We start from the raw sequence: 20,050 nt of genomic DNA on the forward strand, positions 1-20,050 counted from the left end.
TGCTGACGATTTGATGGGTACAGCACACCAACATGGCACAAGTATACATATGTAACAAACCTGCACGTTATGCACATGTACCCTAGAACTTAAAGTATAACAATAATAAATAATAATAATAATAATAATTTTTTAAAAAATGAAATTCTCAGGTGGGTTGATCATTGCTTTATATATTTTGAAGCTATACTGTTAGATGGATATGTTAATATTAATTTTTAATGAATACGATTATTTTCTGATTGCTCTGTGAACTAATATAGAACATCTTCTTTGTCACATGAGATATTTGCTGAATTAAATCTTTATTTTGTCAGAGATAAAAAAAATTTTTTTAAAGTATCCCATTAAAAAGAAAAGTATTTATCCCATTAAAAAAACCAAAAAATAAAAGTATTTATCCCATTAAAAAAAAATAAGACAGGTAAATACAAGAGGAAAAAAAATCATCAAAAAGTCATAAATTCAGAGTGCTGTTAAGGTGCCAAACCAAAGGCTGAAACAGAAAATAATATAGTATATTACTTTAGGTAGAGTTCAGGGGAAAGTCTTTAAGCAAGAGACACTTAAGCTAAGAACTGAAATGTGAAAAATAGGCATTTCCGCAAAGCCACAGGGCAAAGAACATTATAGACTGAAGGAGCTACACGTGCAATGACCATGAGGCAGGAAAAAAAAAAAAAAAGCAGGTCAGAGCAATGGAATGACTCCTCTGTTGCTGACATGCTTTGGTTGAGGAGGATGATGGCAAAAAATGAGGTTGAAGAAATGGGCAGGTGGTCCCACACCACTCTCAAATAAGGGATTTTAAGTTGGGGATCAACACCATTATTTTGTATTTTTTGAAGATCACTTTTTCAAGTTCAGATGGGCTAGACTGAAACCCAGCTAGGACCAAAATGTAGGTATCCCAATTATGTGCATGGTAATCCTGAACAAGTCTGTTATCTCTTACATGTTTACCTGATAGTGGGAATGTCAAGTGAGTTGACAAATATAAAATCCCTTTGAAGAAACAATAAAAACTAAATTGAGGGTATATCCTATATATATATATCTGGGGAAAATATATCCTATATTGTCCCAACACAAATAGATGCTCATTGAAGACTGGAAAAGATGTCAGTCTCTTATCCAGTTCTCTGGCAGTATTCCATATCTTCTGTACAACAATCCTGACAAGACATGCAATTCTGACCTATACAACAGAAAGTTGAGGTTGAGAGAGCTTAAAATGATTTCTCTATCAGTAGGGAGTCAACATTTGTTTCTAAGACTCTTGATCTATCCCACATCTCAACTACAATTCTTATTAAGTCTCCTCCCTAGCAAGGAGCTCTTAAGATCTTCAGGTTTGACAGTTGCTTAAAATAACTAGCATAATATCCAGAACCTACAAAGAACTCAAACAAATCTACAAGAAAAAAACAAACAACTCCATCAAAAAGTGGGCAAAAGATATGAACAGACACTTCTCAAAAGAAGACATTTATGCAGCCAACAAACACATGAAAAAATGCTCATCATCACTAGCCATCAGAGAAATGCAAATCAAAACTACCATGAGATACCATCTCACACCAGTTAGAATGGCAATCATTAAAAAGTCAGGAAACAATAAATGCTGGAGATGATATGGAGAAATAGGAACACTTTTACACTGTTGGTGGGACTGTAAACTAGTTCAACCATTGTGGAAGACAGTGTAGCGATTCCTCAAGGATCTAGAACTAGAACTACCATTTGACCCAGCTATCCCATTACTGGGTATATACCTAAAGGATTATAAATCATGCTGCTATAAAGACACATGCATATGCATGTTTATTGTGGCACTATTCAGAATAGCAAAGACTTGGAATCAACCCAAATGTCCATCAGTGACAGACTGGATTAAGAAAATGTGGCACATATACACCATGGAATACTATGCAGCCATAAAAAAGGATGCGTTCATGTCCTTTGTACGGACATGGATGAAATTGGAAACCATCATTCTCGGCAAACTACCACAAGAACAGAAAACCAAACACCACATGTTCTCACTCGTAGCTGGGAATTGAACAATGAGAACACTTGGACACAAGAAGGGGAACATCACACACCGGGGCCTGTTGTGGGGTGGGGTGAGGGGGTAGGGATAGCATTAGGAGATATACCTAATGTGAAGGACGACTTAATGGGTGCAGCACACCAACATGGCACATGTATACATATGTAACAAACCTGCACGTTGTGTACATGTACCCTAGAACATAAAGTATAATAAGAATACATAAATAAATAAGTAGCATAAAGACCAAAACTAACCTTTCTATTAATAAAAAGATAAACATTTCTGCCAAGATTTACCACTGTTCCTAGGGGACCCAGACGGCTTAGTTTAATTATAACTAATGCAGTACCCCAAAACACTCTGATATCCTTAGGATGTGAAATTACAAAAGACTCATTGTAAATAACACTTGAACTCTAGAAGGAAAAGACAGAAATATATCAAATGATGCACGCTGATGTATTTGAAAGACTAAGAAACAAAGATAAGAGAGTAACAGGTCCTGCTGTCAGCCTGACTGGGATACCTGCTGATAAGCCAGTTCTGAGCACTGAAACTGTTCATCTTCTTAAGGCTTCAGGTCCATCGACAATACCTTCTAGAGTGAGCCATGCTTCATTAGGAGGCTTGGGTCAGTGACTTTAAGTTACTAAGTCAAGGTTAACATTTGGAGTGGGGAAGTGGGGTCTCCAGATTTATCTCCACCTCCATTAATTTCCTTCCCATTGGAAAAGAAAAGATGGGTTCTCTGAAAGTCTTTGATTAAAGAAGTAGAAACTAGTAGAAGAGTTTGTCAGACAAAGAGATAGAAGGAAAAACAGCTTCTCATTTCAGCTAAACCAACCTGCCTCTTGGTTGCTGGGTCTCTTACAGGCACTCTTCTATCTCTAGGACTTGTTTCCTCATCTCTAAGAGAAAACTTCACCTTAGATTACATCTACGGGTCTTCTGTTCTAACAAAGACAGTTCACAATTAGTGATGACTCAACATAAAATATTGTGACTTTACGAGGTACAAAAATGATATAAATTTAGTAGAAACCATAACCTCATTGTAAGTTGAGAAACATCTATAGTTTGTGATTTTATATACAAACACTCAGATTAACTACTCTGTCTGGGTCATGAATCTGAGCTTTCCTAAAGGTAGTAAAGGGTTTACAAGAAGCCATTTATACATTTGCTAGTTCTATCTGTTACTAGTGGTGCCCATTTGTGATACTTGGAGTATAGTCTACAACTGTGAAATAGAAAATAACAAGATTGTCAGCTCTTCAAGGAGCTGAGCTATGTATTTGCTAACCTGGGAATGTTCATCAATATGTTCATGAAAAACAGGCTAATTGTAGTAAAATGAAACAACCATGTGAGAACCTGAATCCATTCCATTTGCTGTAAGGGTTCATCTCCATTAACTCCAACACTCCTTCACTGAAGCATATATGTTAGGAATATAGGAAAAAGGTTTATGACTCCTGTTGCTAACTTCTTACTGCTCTACTGCCCCTAACTAAGGATAAGTTCACGTTGGTCTGTGTTTAGGCCTATATTCCAGCATCACCATAGCAACATTTTCCCACCCGTAAAGCATGAGATGGTAATGAAGACAACTGCTGTATAATGAGCTGGGCATAAACAAAGGCAGAGCTTCCAACGGGTAAAGGAGAAGGAATAAATGCTTGCATCTTGGCCTTATCAGAAGGATTTCCCTAGGAGAGAGAAATGTATTATACATACTTATCAATGCAATATTAATATATTGACATATATTCTTAGGTCAAGACTTCAAGTTGAATGTCAAAGATACATTCATTGCTAATTTGTGACATTCTCATCAGGCTTGGCACCTGTGGTTTACTATAAATTGCATCTTGATCATCCGCATATGCATTTTCCATGATTTTAAGTGTGCCAGTGTAAGGGAACTCATTTGATGTTGTGTGCATCTCTGACTGGGGAGTTTTATTTTTGTTTAGAATCCAAGTTTATCACTTCTCCACTAGCAGAAAATAAATGAGAAGGAATGAAAGAGCTAAAACTCTTTTGCGGGTAGAGAGATGATATCAACTGGGGAGACTCAATGATATTACTTCACCTTTTTATTCCCACCATGCAACACAGGCCTTGTACTTGGTAGGCACTGGTCAAGGTGTATTGGATGGATGAATGGATGGATGGATGGATGGACAAATGAGTAGACAATAAGCATAAGGTTCCTCTTGCTGCCACTCCTATTGTGCCCTTATGTCCCAGTTCCAATAAGTACGTAGTGTCTGGTTGCTCTGTGCCTGACTCCTCTGGCTGGGCAATTTGTCTGGTGCTGCTGGATTCTAGGACTGAGATGTAGCCATTATATTAACATAACTAGAGTCTTGCCAGTGTAGCTCTCTGCTGACTGATTTCCTTATTGCTACCTTCCTGCCTGAACCACGAAAATCACTGCTCCAGGATTTCTATAGCTCAGTACAACTTACTACTCCTTCCCTGAACCCTAACACCACTGCTTGATGGCATTTCAGCTTGCTGCTCTCTTCTTCCCACAGTATATTCTGGACTATAATTTTTCAAAGCACTTTCACAGTTTCTGTTTCTATCCAGCAGGCATAATCTCACCCAGTCACTTCAGAAACTGCACATCTAAAACTTCTACCCAGACTTGTGGCAGAAAGGAAGAGCTTCCATGTCTCCTGATGTTCTCTATCTGGGATCCATTCTCTATGAAGACGCTTGGAATGTTTATTTTGGATAGTCTCTCCCTGAATAGCCAGTGCTATATAAGATAATTCAAAAAGTATTACTTGCTAAATTGAAATTTATTCAACACCCTGACCTTTCTCTTTCATGGCCATCTTCTCTCTAGTGACAATCTCTACTTCATCTGGGTCACCCTGTATTGTACCATACCCTAGACCTTTCCTTTAGTCATGACTACTTTACTTCCAAAATGACCTATTTATACATCTCATTGAGATCATAATCTTCTATTCTTCCAGTTTGCTTCTTCAATTATTCTCATTGTAACTGCCAGTTCGTTAATCCTTCATTTCTCCCCTTTCTTCTATTTTCTTCTCTTAATATCCATGATTATTTAAAACACCCTTAATGGAACTCAAGCTCCATTGTTTCTCTATTTCTGTGATTTTTTTTTCATTATGCCTTTCAAGCAAATCTTTATCTCTATTTGTAAAACTTTATCTACTGTCCCTATGACTCTAATCAAGCAGCCAGGTATGACTGGCTGAAATCACAGTATTAGGAAGAGTACTTGAATAATAAATTCATGCTTTTAAGGGATAGCTGTTATCTTGTGGACACAAAGTACCTACATCACTCACCACTCTCCTCACTAACACGTAGGCTCCTCAAGAGTAGTGAGTCCACGTTATTCACCATATATCCCAAGGGCCAGAACAGTGGCCGCTCACCAAATGAGTGTTTGACCAGCCTAAAGCAGGACTTCATTGTCCCCAGTAAACTTAAAACGTTTCCCTATTAACTCAGTTTCCCCTTTGCTGATATGACTAATTGACTATTTCCCATTTGCTGATATGACTAAGTCCTCAAAGTTCTTCCTGGCCACCTACCTTTCTTTTATCCTAAGCCCCTAAAGGGGGAGGACCAGCCCAAAGAAGGCCTTTGTTGTCACCAATAAACTTAAAACTTTTCCCCATTAACTCAGTTTCCCATTTGCTGATATGACTAACTGATAGTTTCTCATTTGCTGATATTATCAATTCCTCAAAAATTTCCCTGGCCCGTTACCTTTCTTTCATCCTAAGCCCCTCTCCCTCTCACCTCTTTGATAACTCTCAGCAGAAGCCCTTGCATTGTACTTCACAAGGAAACCAAGGTCACCTTCTTGTCTGTTCTCTTTCCCTAGGCAACTCACCCACACTGACAGTTTTATCTCCTACAAAGTATCAAGCATTACAACCTCTTGTTTAGGCCTCCCCTGTGAATTCTAGGCCTTTTAATCTAACCTCCCCTGGATTATCACACTGGCTGTCGCAAAAGTATATCCAACCAGCACATCCAAAATTAAACTCATGGTTTTTCACTCTGAGTTCAGACTCTTTTAGTGTTCTTTATCAACGAGAATGAGCCCCCCATCCATTCAATTATAGCAGTCAAAACCTAAAAATCATAATTGACACTCTCTTCTATACCCTCCATATATATAATCCACTACCACATTTGTCTGTTGTACCTTCCTAAACTTCTCCTACATCTGCCCACTTCTTTTTCCTCTACTCCAAAACCCAAGTTTAAGCCCCCCTTATTTCTCATACATTCCTACAATTGGCTCCAGACATATCTCATATCCACTCCTAACCCCTCCAATGTGTTCATACTACAGCTAGAGACATAGTTTCAAAATGTAAAACTCATCATATCACTCCCATGTTATGACCTAATAGCTTTACATTGCTTTTAGGCTAACACCAGAAAATTTAAAATGACTCATAACATCCTGCATGGTTACAAGCCACTCTCCAGGCACTTTCCATACATAACTCCCATTTGCTCTCTATACTCCAGCCAAATTACCCTTCATTTGGTTTCTCAAATGAATCACGCTTCTGCTAGAACTGCAACCTCTTCATACTGACACCTTTTCCTAAAATTTTCTCCCTGGGCTGTCTTCACCTGGTTAGCTCCTATATATCCTCTAATAGCACCACATTCACGACTTACTCAATCTTCTTCTCTGCTCCGCCAGACAAGGCCAAATCTCCACGTTACATTTTCCCTGAGTCTTCATGCATTTCTCTTCCATCATAGTTATTCCAATTATAATCACGCAAGTATAAATTGTAATTACATTCTAATTTTAATTGTACATCCAGTTAAGAGTTTATTTGATTAAATGAGTGTCCTGTCAGTAGATTCTCAACTCCATGGGGGCTCTGTGACTACTGAGATTAGGACTTCCATCCACTGTTCTTCCTCATTTTCTCCTATAGCCTCAATCATAAGCCTGAATTCTTTATTGAAATAACCAATGACAAACCTCAGCTCAAAAGTCTGAGGGAGAACGAATGAAGAGCATATACCTTTGGCATTCGTAGCTTATGTTCCTTCTGACTTCTTAGTTTATATACCTTCAGACTTCAGCTCCTGTTCATGTTACTCTTGCAGCCTGCTTTGCTACCACTGAAAAAGACTCCTTCTGTAGTATTATATTTCCCCCTCTCCTTGCTTTTGCTGTTTGGCCCTAAGGACAGACACCAGATCAATTTACAAAGCAGGTTGCTTAACTTTGGCTGTGTATGTGTGTGTGTGCATGCAACAGATTGAGAAAGAGAGAGGGAGGGAGGAGAGAGAGAAAGGAGAAAAAGACAAGAGACAAAGACAGAGATAGAGACAGAAATAGTGAGCTAGAGAGAGAATGAACCAGCCTAGGCAGAAATTAAGGTAGGAAAAAGTCATCAATTCTTATTTTAACCTGGGATAGGTCACTGTCCTTCTCTGACCTTCAGTTCCTCTTATATAAAATAAAGTTGCAAATTAGATGATCCCTGAGTTTCTTCCAGCTCTGAGAGTCAACAGCTCAAAATTGATCCTGTATTAAACAACATCTATTTCTTCCAGTATCACCTCAAGTACCTCTGAGAATTGATGCAAGAATGACTGGAGTAGTTTGAAAAACTCTAACAGCCTTGCCAGTTAAATAGGTTCTGTTCCCCTGACATCGTGCCCAAGTTCTCTGCTTTGGATATAGTTCCTAGACTCACAGGATCATACCAGTTCAGAAAGAACTATTGAGGTCATCTGATCCAGCAGTCCTCACACTTTCATGTGCAAACCAATCTCCTGAGAGTCTTGCAGATATGTGCACTCTGATTCAGGAGGTTGAGCTAGGCATAAGATTCTGCAAGTCTAACAGGCTCCCACATGATGCTGATGCTGTTGGTCTGCAGCAGACACTTGAGTAGTGAGACATGCATTCATCTTTGTCTGGTTTGTAATCCTTTCCAGTATCCCTGAATGGTCTCCACTCTCTCTTAAACATTTTCCCTTCAAGAGTTCAAGCAATTCTCCTGTCTCAGCCTCCCAAATAGCTGGGACTACAGTCATGCACCACCATGCCTCACTAATGTGCATATTTTCCAAGAGACAGGGTTTCATTATGTTGGCCAGGCTGTTCTCGAACTCCTGACCTCAAAGGATCTGCCCACCTTGATCTCCCAAGGTGCTGGGCTTACAGGTGTGAGCCATCACGCCCAGCCTGGAATGGTATCTTTTATTCTCTGTTCTTTATGGTGTTGTCTTTATGGTGTTGTCAAAAGTCTAGTTTTCTATTTATTTATTATTTACTCAGGACAATTTGTGTGAAAAGGTGTTTCAAATAAAAAAATAAAAATTGACCATGAAACATTAAATAATAGTCAACTTTAAACCAAATTAAGATGACAATATTGTACCTCAAAAAGGAAAAATTGATGAGGCCCAGCATTGTCAAGGGTTTAAGGTTTAAGGGCTTGCACACTCTCAGTCTTTTTGGTAAAACTGTAAATTTGAATAGTCCTTTTAGGAGAACTAAACTGTGAAAGATGAATTTAACTTTTCTAATATCTCTAAGACATGCTTTAAAAGAAGCATTAAAAAGAAGTACAGTTGCCCCTTTATATCCAGAGGTTCCACATCATTTAATTCAATCAATGATAGATCTAAAATATTCCAAAAATATATACAATGAAAAATAACACAAATTAAAAAACAAAACATTAAAACAGCCATTTACATAGCATTTACATTGTATTAGGTATTATAAGTAATCTAGAGATGATTTAAAGTATATGAGATAATGTGCATATATTATATGCAAATATTATGCCATTTTATATAAAAGACTTGAGCATGCACACATTTTGGTATCCACTAGGGTCCTGGAACCAATCCAATACAGATAACAAGGACAACTGTATATTAGGATTAGTTTTCTTAATCCTATCTTTTTGACTCAAGAATTCTACTTCTATGAATATGGTTATTGAAAATATTTTCATCCCAGTCAATTTTTTCTCCTTTATTTCAAAATTGAAAATGCAACTATTACTACTGTAATGTTTATCAAGCACTTACTGTGTGCCAGGTATATATTCATTTGTAGTGACCTTGAAGTAGATATTGTTATTGCCCCATTTTTTTAAACTTTTATTTTAAGTTTGGGAGTATGTGTGCAGGTTTGTTATTTGGGTAAACTAGTGTCATAGGGTTTTGTTGTACAGGCTATTTTGTCACTCAGGCACTAAGCCTATTTATTTCTACTGTTCTCTCCCTCCTCCCACCTTCCACCTTCGAAAAGGCCCCAGTGTCTGTTGTTCCCTTCCTCGTGTCCACGAATTCCCATCATTTAGCCCCCATTTACAAGTGGCAGCACGTAGTACTGGTTTTCTGTTCCTGCGTTATTTTGCTAAGGATAATAGCCTCTAGCTCCATCCATGTCCCTACAAAGCACATTATTTCATTCTGTTTTATGTCTGCATAATATTCCATGGTATATTTGTACCACATTTTCTTTATCCAATCTCTCATTGATGGGCATTTAGGTTGATTCCATGTCTTTGCTATTGTGAATAGTGCTGCAATGAACATTTACATGCATGTGTCTTTATAACTGAACAATTTATATTCCACTGGGCATATACCCACTAATGAGATTGCTGGGTCGAATGGTAGTTTCTGTTTTTATCTCTTTCAGGAATTGCCACACTGTTTTACACAATGGTTGAAATAATTTATACTCCCACCAACAGTGTATATGTGTTCCCTTTTCTCTGCAACCTTGCCAGCATCTGTTATTTTTGACTTTTTGATAGCCATTCTGACTAGTATGAGATAGCATCTCACTGTGGTTTTGATTTGCATTTCTTTAATGATTAGTGATGTTGAGCTTTTTTTCTTGATTGTTGGCTACGTCTATGTCTTCTTTTGAAAAATGTCTTTTCATGTCCTTTGCCCACTTTTTAATGAAGTTTTTTTCTTGTAAATTTAAGTTCCTCATAGATGCTGGATATTAGACTTTTGTCAGATGCATAGTTTACAAATATTTTCTCCCATTCTGCAGGTTGTCTGCTCACACTGTTGATAGTTTGTTTTGCTGTACAGAAACTCTTTAGTTTAATTAGATTCCATTTGCTGATTGCTGCTTTTTTTGCAATTGCTTTCAGTGTCTTTGTCATGAAATCTTTCCCAATATGTTCAGAATAGTATTGCCTAGATTGTCTTCCAGGGTTTTTATAGTTTTGAGTTTTACATTTAAGTCTTTAATCCATCTTGAGTTGATTTTTTTATATAATGTAAGAAAGTTTCAATCTTCTGCATATGGCTAAGCCAGTTATCCCAGCACCAGTTATTAAATAGGGAGTCTTTTCCCTGTTGTTTGTTTTTGTCAGCTTTGTCAAAGATCAGATGGTTGTAGGCGTGCAGCCTTATGTCTGGGCTGTCCTGTTTCATTGATTTAACTGTTTTTGTACTCATACTATGCTGTTTTGGTTACTGTAGCCTTGTAGTATAGTTTAAAATCAGGTAACATGACGGCTCTATTTTTGCTCTTTTTGCTTAGGACTGCCTTGGCTATTTGGGCTCATTTTTATTCCATATGAATTTTAAAATAGTTTTTTATAGTTCTGTGAAGAATATCATTGGTAGTTTTATAGGAATAGTACTCAATCTGTAAATTGCTTTGGGCAATGTGGCCATTTTAATGATATTGATTCTTGCTATTCATGAGCATTGAATTTTTTTTCCATTTGTTTGTGTTCTAATTTCTTTGAGCAGTGCTTTGTAATTCTAATTGCAGAGATCTTTCACCTCCCTAGGTAGCTGAATTCCTAGGTATTTTATTCTTTCTGTGGCAATTGTGAATGCGATTGTGTTCCTGATTTGGCTGTTGGCTTGGCTGTTGTTGGTGTTTAGAAATGCTGGTAATTTTTTTACATTGATTTTTTTATCCTGAAACTTTGCTCAACTTGTTTGTCAGCTGAAGGTTGCTCCAATTTTTACAGGTGTAGAAATAGTGACTCAGAGAGGCTAAGTATCTGCTCAAGGTCACACAGCCAGTAAGTGTAAGGCCTAGACATTTGGCAGTCCTGCTGCCTTTATTTTATTTTATATTTTATATATTTTATATTTCTATTTCCCCCCACCATCACTACTGTCACTATCTAAGCCCAAGTGACTGTTATCCCTTATTTAGACTAGTGAAATAGCCTATATCTCCTCATCTTTCCTACCTCCATTCATTTTCTCCCTGCAGCCAAGAGGGATCTTTTTGAAAATCATGTCTTTCCCCTTCTTAAAATGTTTCACTGGCTTCTTTAATAGCAAAGGGAAACAAAAGCAAAGGCCTTGGTGTGGCCTACAAGTCTCTGCATGGTCCTGATCTCACAGCATGCTCCCCAGGCTCAGTTGTTACCTGTGGAGGGTGTCCAGGTTCTTGGCATCCTGAACAAAGAATTGGACAAAATGCACAAACAAAGCAAGGAAAGAATGAAGCAACAAAAGCAGAGATTTATTGAAAACAAAAGTACACTCCTCAAGGTGGGAGCCTGACCGAGCATAGGTGTTTAAGAGCCCAGTTACATAATTTTCTGGGGCTTAAATATCCTCTAGAGGTTTCCCACTGGTTACTTGGTGTACACCCTGTGTAAATTAAGTAGTGGCCTACAATCAGTCTGACTGGTTGTGGAAAGTGACCAATCAGAGGCTGAAGTGAAGTCACAAAATTATACTCCTCTGCAAATAAAGACTTGGCCCAAGACTAGCCTGATTGGTTGTGGGAGGAGACCAATCAGAGGTACTTTCAGTTTTTCATCTGCCATGCAGAAAAAAGGGAGTTGCAAAGGGCGTAACCTCTGGTCCTTTTGATACTTAGGCATGGAAAGTTGGGGTTTTCCTTTTGATTTAGTTCTAGGAAGTCAGCACGAATAGACCTTAGGTTCCCTGCCTCCAGACCCTATTCTCCTGCCTCACAGTGGCCTCCACACCTCCTCCTCATGGGTACCAACCTCTCTTCCCTCCCTGGACGTTTGCACACACTCTTTGCTTTGCCTGGAATGCTCCTTTTCCAACCCTCACCTCCAATACTTCATGTTGTGAGTTTCTACTCTCTGATCTCTGCTCTAGATCACATCTCATAGCATTCCTAATAAAGTACCTCTCTTGTATGACCCCGCTATAGTTTTACATTATTATACGATTAGTTGATTAGTCTGTCTCTCTAAGTCATAAATATACTGACTATTTTTATTCAAAATACCTTTCACCAGGCTTGGCACACTGGTGTTATCTATAGGTAACCTTATTATATAAATAATACTAATATGAAAAATTGCTGCTTACTTTATCCTGTGAGCTAATTTATACCAGAACAATCTGTGAACATTTACAATCTGTTCTGGTGTAAATACTTCAGTGCAAAAATACTTCGACAAGTTATATTAACTTGAGTGCATAAAATTTTATTTTGTAATTTAAATGGAAAAGTCCCTAACATTGTGAATCCCAGAACTGAGTACATGTCAACTATGGACTGATCCTTGGGTGAATATATTTTATCGATAGGAATACTCTGTTTAAAGGTAGGTACCCCTGAAATGCATGGCTCAGTAATTCATGTGAAAATAGCATAGCTTTTGTTACATGGTGATTCTGAGCCACAACTCACTGCAAAGTCTTTGCATTCAGACAGCAAGAGGTCAAGTCCTGTACAAGTCCTGTGGCACTGATGATAATTAACTGTGTGAGTCTGTGAAGCATGTAACCTTTCTAAATCTTGGCTTTTCTCATTGTAAAATGTGGATAATAAAAATTCTCCCTCTTTGGGTTGTTACAAGGATTAAATTAGAGAATTCAAACAAAACACTTAGCTCAGTGCCAGTCGATCATGGAAGCTGGCGTTGTTGACGGTGATTTTCCCTCACAGAGAAGAGATGCTTAAAGAAATAGTAAGATTTTAAGCATGACTGGGGCAGGAAATTTTAGACAGTGGAGGCTTTTTTCTCCTTTTAAATCATATCACTAGCGAGGAGGACTTTACTGCGTCACATTCTGATCTACAGAGCAAACTGCATATTCTAGATGCAACTCAGGTATCTACTTTCATAAAGAAATAATTACCAAAGCCTCCATCTGCTAATGTTTTAAACACCCTTAGTCATTCTATGTTTTAAATCAATAAAAGGCATTGAGATTGGAGCTGAAACTGACTCTATTTCCATCAAAGAGTTCAGAAAGAAATCAACAGCCACCCATGATTCTCATTCTGGATATGTGAATGTGACATCTCTTGCCACAGAAATTTACCCTGAGCTTCTGGGAAACTGTAAATCCACAGATGTATCTATAAAAATTAATCTAAACCAAGGACCTTTCTCCTTTGTCTCCTATAAATCTGTTAGAGTACAGACCCACTAGACCTCATTTAAAAAACACTAGATTGATCATCAGGGTGGAAGAATGACTGTGATTAGCCAAATGCCACTGATATTTTTGGAACATAAAACGGACCTTAGCTTTCATAAAAAATACTCTCAGTTTAGTGAGGAGGAAAAACATTTTTGAAAATGGGCAAAGGACACAAATAGACATTTCTCCAAAGAATATGTAAAAATGGCCAATAGATATGTGAAAAGACCCTCAATGCCACTAGTGTCTGTCTGCTCAAACTAGTGCACATAGTCTTGTTCAGTCTATAACAGAACTGAAGATAACTCCCCTTGTTCTAGACACTCTATTTTCATTGTTGTTATCCAAGGTCACATGAGCATTTCCTAACTCCCTGGGATGCCAATGCTGAAGAGAACTGGAATGTTATGCCTCTGAATCAAAGTTCTGTTCCTACTAACAAGACTTTCTGAAAAAATTTGTTCACATTGTTAGTGTCTATAAAATAAACACTTTCTTACAAGATGATGATGATTTGCCTAATTATTCCTTTGACAAATGTGGTTGCTTTATATCCAATCTAGTTGCTACAAGGCCTCTTTATTTATATTCCCTTTGCTGAGTAAATCCTCGTTGCCCAGAACAGTACTAGATGTTAAAGCACAAGGAGAAGTCCCTGAGAAAGATAGGATTGAGAAGCCAACATCCCCATGGTCACATCTTCCCAGGAGTTTTGTTTCTCTGCTTCAGGTGGTGAAATTTTCCATATTATCCCAGATGCAGACAGTGTAACACAAAACTTTCCCTTCCCAGCCACAATTGACACAGGTGAAAAAGCCTTTGTTGTTTAAAGTCACTGAGAGTTTGGGGTTGTCACCTCAGCAAAATCCAGTCCAAGTTACTGACTCAAAACTGGATCTGAAAGTGGAGCATTGCTATAGAACTCTAAGTATATGGCATTTGTCTAGGGGCCAGATAATGGGCAAAGAAAAAAGTATTATTAGAAGCTGGTCTCACACCAGTTAGAATGGCAGTCATTAAGAAGTCAGGAAACAACAGGTGTTGGAGAGGATGTGGAGAAATAGGAACACTTTTACACTGTTGGTGGGATTGTAAACTAGTTCAACCATTATGGAAAACAGTATGGCAATTCCTCAAGGATCTAGAACTAGATGTACCACATGACCCAGCCATCCCACTACTGGGTATATACCCAAAGGTTTATAAATTATTCTACTACAAAGACACATGCACACATATGTTTATTGCGGCACTATTCACAATAGCAAAGACTTGGAATCAACCCAAATGTCCATCTGTGACAGACTGGATTAAGAAAATGTGGCACATATACACCATGGAATACTATGCAGCCATAAAAAAGGATGAGTTTGCATCCTTTGTAGGGACATGGATATAGCTGGAAACCATCATTCTTAGCAAACTATCACAAGAAGAGAAAACCAAACACCGCATGTTCTCACTCATAGGTGGGAACTGAACAATGAGATCACTTGGACTCGGGAAGGGGAACATCACACACTGGGGCCTATCATGGGGAGGGGGGAGGAGGGAGGGATTGCACTGGGGAAGTTATACATGATATAAATGATGAATTGATGGGTGCTGACGAGTTGATGGGTACAGCACACCAACATGGCATAAGTATACATATGTAACAAACCTGCACATTATGCACATGTACCCTAGAACTTAAAGTATAATAAAAAAAATTGAAAAAAAAAAAAAAAGAAAAAAAAAGAAGCTGGAAGTGTCCATGTGGGGAACTAATAACTTGCTCTTTTGGTTTATAGGTCTCTGGAACGAGAGGATCCTTATATGGATGTGACAGACAGAATAATGTTCTATTTTCTGTTATAAAGAACATCCTGGATATTCTCCAGAGATCCTGGATTTTTAACTTGCAGCTGTGACTGGGCTAGGAATGTTGGGGTACCTGCAATAGGGAAGGGAGAAGAGTCTTTTGCCTGCAAGAAAGAATGTTTATGTCCATAGGAGCACAACATATAGTCATTAATTCTAGTTACCAAGTAGTTCTGGCTTTCTCCTCCTAAGCACATGGTGAGATGGTTCTTTGTGCCCTCCTTGGGAGTAGGAGTTCCCATGTAATTGGATTTAGCCCTCAAATGTGAATGGAAGTGATCTCTGTCATTCCTAGGCAGAAAATTTAAGTAGGATCCCCTTCGGAATCCTCCTTTGGGAATTATAAAAACACCAGTTGAAGCCTAAATTCCAACGTGAGATCAATGTAGGACAGAGGCTACTGGAAAACCTTTGATAACATGTAGAATGAGCAAGAAAGAAACCTTTATTTTAATCCACAAAAATTTGGAAATTTTTGTTACTGAAACATAACCTAACCCAAATGACTGATATACTACGTGAGTTTCAACAATTCCCATAATCTGCATGTGCTTCTAATGGCAGGGATAAACAAAGAGCCTACCTCATAGGCAGTATTGTAAAGATTGTGTGTGCTGATACATGTAAAAGCTTACAACAGAGCCTGGAAAGAATAAGTGTTCAACAGATGTTATCTAGTGTTACTGTTTTTTATTGTATAGATTTTAGTAAATGCTACTGGTACTCCCAAATCATAATCCCTTGGCCCACTTTATTTTAGCTACAACTAGGAAGGATGGCCCTGTGCAAGCTCTGACTTACCCAGGCTGATAGTTGCATCATAAGTCTATTTTTCTACTCCATCGCCTTCCCTGACACATGGAAGCCTGTGCAACCCATGAGAAAGAATAGGCCAGAGATATAGGGGAGTTATTGCCCCAGGAGCAAACCTCAAACAACAGGGGACAGAAATTGGTGGGTAAATACTCATTTCTTATTTTTCAGGGGTGATCGAGAAGTTCTCTGTTCACTTATCAGGAAATCTCAGTGGAATTGACTCTAAATTATTGTTCTTTGAGGTTTTCTAAACATTATTTCCCTCTCTGTCCGTGGGCGTCACCCAAATATTTTTTCAAATATTTGAAGGTGATCCTTATGCCCCACTTTACTCCTCTGAGTCTTCTTCAGGCAAAACATCTCCACTTGCATCAAATATTACCTGCAAGATATTGAGCCCCTTGCTATTTTCACATCTTCACATAGCTGGTAAGTACAGGTGCAAACCTTGGTGACCTGGGGAACAGATGTCTATATACTTTCCTAGAAGCTATTCTGACTTGCTTTACTGCACTGAAAATTAATTAAAAGTTGGAAGTACTCCTCATTTTAGCAGCTCGAAGAACATCTCCCAGTTTTTAAATCTTGTAATAATCTTTCTGACCCCAATAAAAAGAAAGACATTACCATTATTAAATTATCATTATTATTCAATTGCATATCCTATTATTAAATGCTTATTTAAATACTATATTATTTAAAATAATTTACACTGAATATTTTACCAGGGACTATTTAACTCCCCTAGAAATCCTGTAAAGCAATATTGCTATTTTACTCATTTTACTGATGGAGTAACTGAGACTTACAGAGTGTAATTATGTTCCTTATGGTCACATAGCTAGTAGGAGGCAGAACCAAGATTTGAATCCCAAAGCTACGCTGCAGTCCATGCCTTTATTACTTCTATAACATCTCCCTGCATTGAGCCTGCTACTACATTCTGTACTAGGCATCATCCTGTTTGATTAGACCTACCCTGTCACAATGTGGAAATGCCTTTGAATTTTAGATTTCTTGCCTCATATATTAAGAAATATTGGCTGCACACAGTGGCTCATACCTGCAATCGCAGCACTTTGGGAGACCAAGGCAGGTGGACCATTTGAGGACACGAGTTCAAGACCAGCCAGGCCAACATGGCAAAATCCCATCTCTACTAAAAATACACAAATTAGCTGGGCATGGGGGTGCATGACTGTAGTCCCAGATACTTGGGAGGTTGAGGCAGGAGAATCGCTTGAACCCAGGAGGCGGAGGTTGCAGTGAGCCAAGATCACACCACTGCACTCTAGCCTGGGCAACAAAATGAGACTCTGTCTCAAGAAAAAAACTACAAAACTACAAAACACTGCTGAAAGAAATCATCAGTGACACAAACAAATGAAAACACATCCCATGCTCATGGAGAGCAGAATCAATACTGTGAAAATGACCATACTGCCTAAGGCAATATACAAATTCAACACAATCCTCACCAAAATACCACCATCATTCTTTACAGAATTAGAAAAAACAATTCTAAAGCTCATATGGAACCAAAAAAGAGCCACATAGCCAAAGCGAGGCTAAGCAAAAAGAATAAATCTAGAGGCATCACACTACTTGATTTCAAACTACACTATAAGACCATAGTCACCAAAACAGCATGGAACTGGTGTAAAAATAGGCACAAAGACCAATGTAACAGAATCGAAAATCCAGACATAAACCTAAATACTTATGGCCAACCGATCTTCAACAAAGCAAACAAAAACATAAAGTGGGGAAAGGACTCCCTTTTCAAAAATAGTGCTGGGATAATTGGCTAGCCACATGTAGGAGAATAAAACTGGATCCTCATCTCTCACCTTATACAAAAATCAACTCAAGATGGATTAAGGACTTAAACCTAAGACCTGAAACTATAAAAATTCTAGAAGATAACATTGGAAAAACCTTTCTAGACATTGGCTTAGACAAGAAACTCGACCAAAAACCCAAAAGCAATTGCAATAAAAACAAAGATAAATAGCTGGGAGCTAAATAAACCAAAGAACTTTTGCACAGCAAAAGGAACAGTCAGCAGAGTAAACCAGACAACCCACAGAGTGGAAGAAAATCTTCATAATCTATACATTTGACAAAGGCCTAATATCCAGAATCTACCACGAACTCAAACAAATCAGTAAGAAAAAAAAATCAATCCCATCAAAAAGTGGGCTAAGGACATGAATAGACAATTCTCAAAAGAAGATAAACAAATGACCAACAAACATATGGGAAAATGCTCAACATCACTAATAATCAGGGAAAGGCAAATCAAAACCACAATGCGATACCACCTTACTCCTGTCCACAATCAAAGCATCAAAAATCAGTAGATGTTGGCATGGATGCGGCAATCAGGGAACATTTCTACACTGCTGATGGGAATGTAAACTAGTACAGCCACTAGGGAAAACAGTGTGGGGATTCCTTAAAGAACTAAAAGTAGAACTACCATTTGATCCAGCAATCCCACTACTGGGTGTCTACCCAGAGGAAAAGAAGTCATTATTCGAAAAAGATACTTGCACATGCACCTTTACAGCAGCACAATTCACAATAGTAAAATTGTGGAACCAACCTAAATGCCCATCAATCAGCGAATGGATAAAGAAACTCTGATATATATATATACACACACACACATATATATATTCACATATATATTCATATATATATGAATACTACACAGCCATAAAAAGGAATGAATTAACAGCATTTGCAGTGACCTGGGTGAGATTAGAGACTATTATTCTAAGTGAAGTAACTCAGGAATGGACAACCAAACATCATATGTTCTCACTGATATATGGGAGCTAAGGTATGAGGATGCAAAGGCATAAGAATGATACAATGAAGGGACTTTAGGGGAAGAGTGGGAGGTGGGTGAGGGATAAAAGACAACAAATATGGTGCAGTGTATACTGCTCGGGTGATGGGCGCACCAGGTTCTCACAAATCTCTACTAAAGAACTTACTCCTATAACCAAATACCACCTGTACCCCAATAACTTACGGAAAAATATTTTTGTTAAAAAACAGAAAGAAGTATTTTCCATTTTCCTCAGTGCTAAGTTTATAGTCTGCCACTGTGCACCCTTATAAATTTAATGATCCTTACATCTAAATGAGACATTTTCATTAAACTTTTCCTATTTCATTAGAAAAATATGTTAAAGTGTGTTAATCGTGATTTTAACATCAAAACTTCCCTTTAACTAGAGGGCTCTAATTCTGGCTCTGCAATACCTATTACATGTCTATAATTACTATTAATGTTATTCACCAATTTTTCCTAGTTTTCCATCTTCTGTGCACATGCTAAGACAGCACTTCCTGACCCTGCTGTGGTTGAATGGGTACATATGATTAACTTTGGTCAATGAGCTGTGAGTAAAAGTGGCAATGAGTTACTTACTTTTGGGCTAGAGCCTGTAATTACCTACTTAAGACCATCTAGAGCTCTCTTTTCCTCTATCACAATGATAATCAAAATTCCAGAGAGTGACCACTGCATCAGCCTGGGTTTATGAGTGAGTATAGCATGAGACAGACCCTCAATACATTTGAAGTGCAAGAGAAATAAATCTTTATTATTTAAACCAAGATATGTCAATCATTTGTTACAGAAGCATAAACTATCTTAACTTGAGGGACAGCTTATTCTTCGACAAGTCACTTTTCCTCTCTAATTTTTAATGTCATCATCTAATTTAACAAATAAAAGGGAAAAAATTAACATTTAGTGAATGTCTCTTAAGTATAAGTTGCTTCGTTATATATAATTTAATTTAGTCTTCTCAATGACTATAAAAGGTATTGTCCCCTGCAAAAATATTCCTAAACCCAAAGAAATCTCTCAACTCCACTACTCAT

Source organism: Rhinopithecus roxellana, chromosome 3, assembly GCF_007565055.1.
Source record: "Rhinopithecus roxellana isolate Shanxi Qingling chromosome 3, ASM756505v1, whole genome shotgun sequence".
Taxonomy (NCBI): domain Eukaryota; kingdom Metazoa; phylum Chordata; class Mammalia; order Primates; family Cercopithecidae; genus Rhinopithecus; species Rhinopithecus roxellana.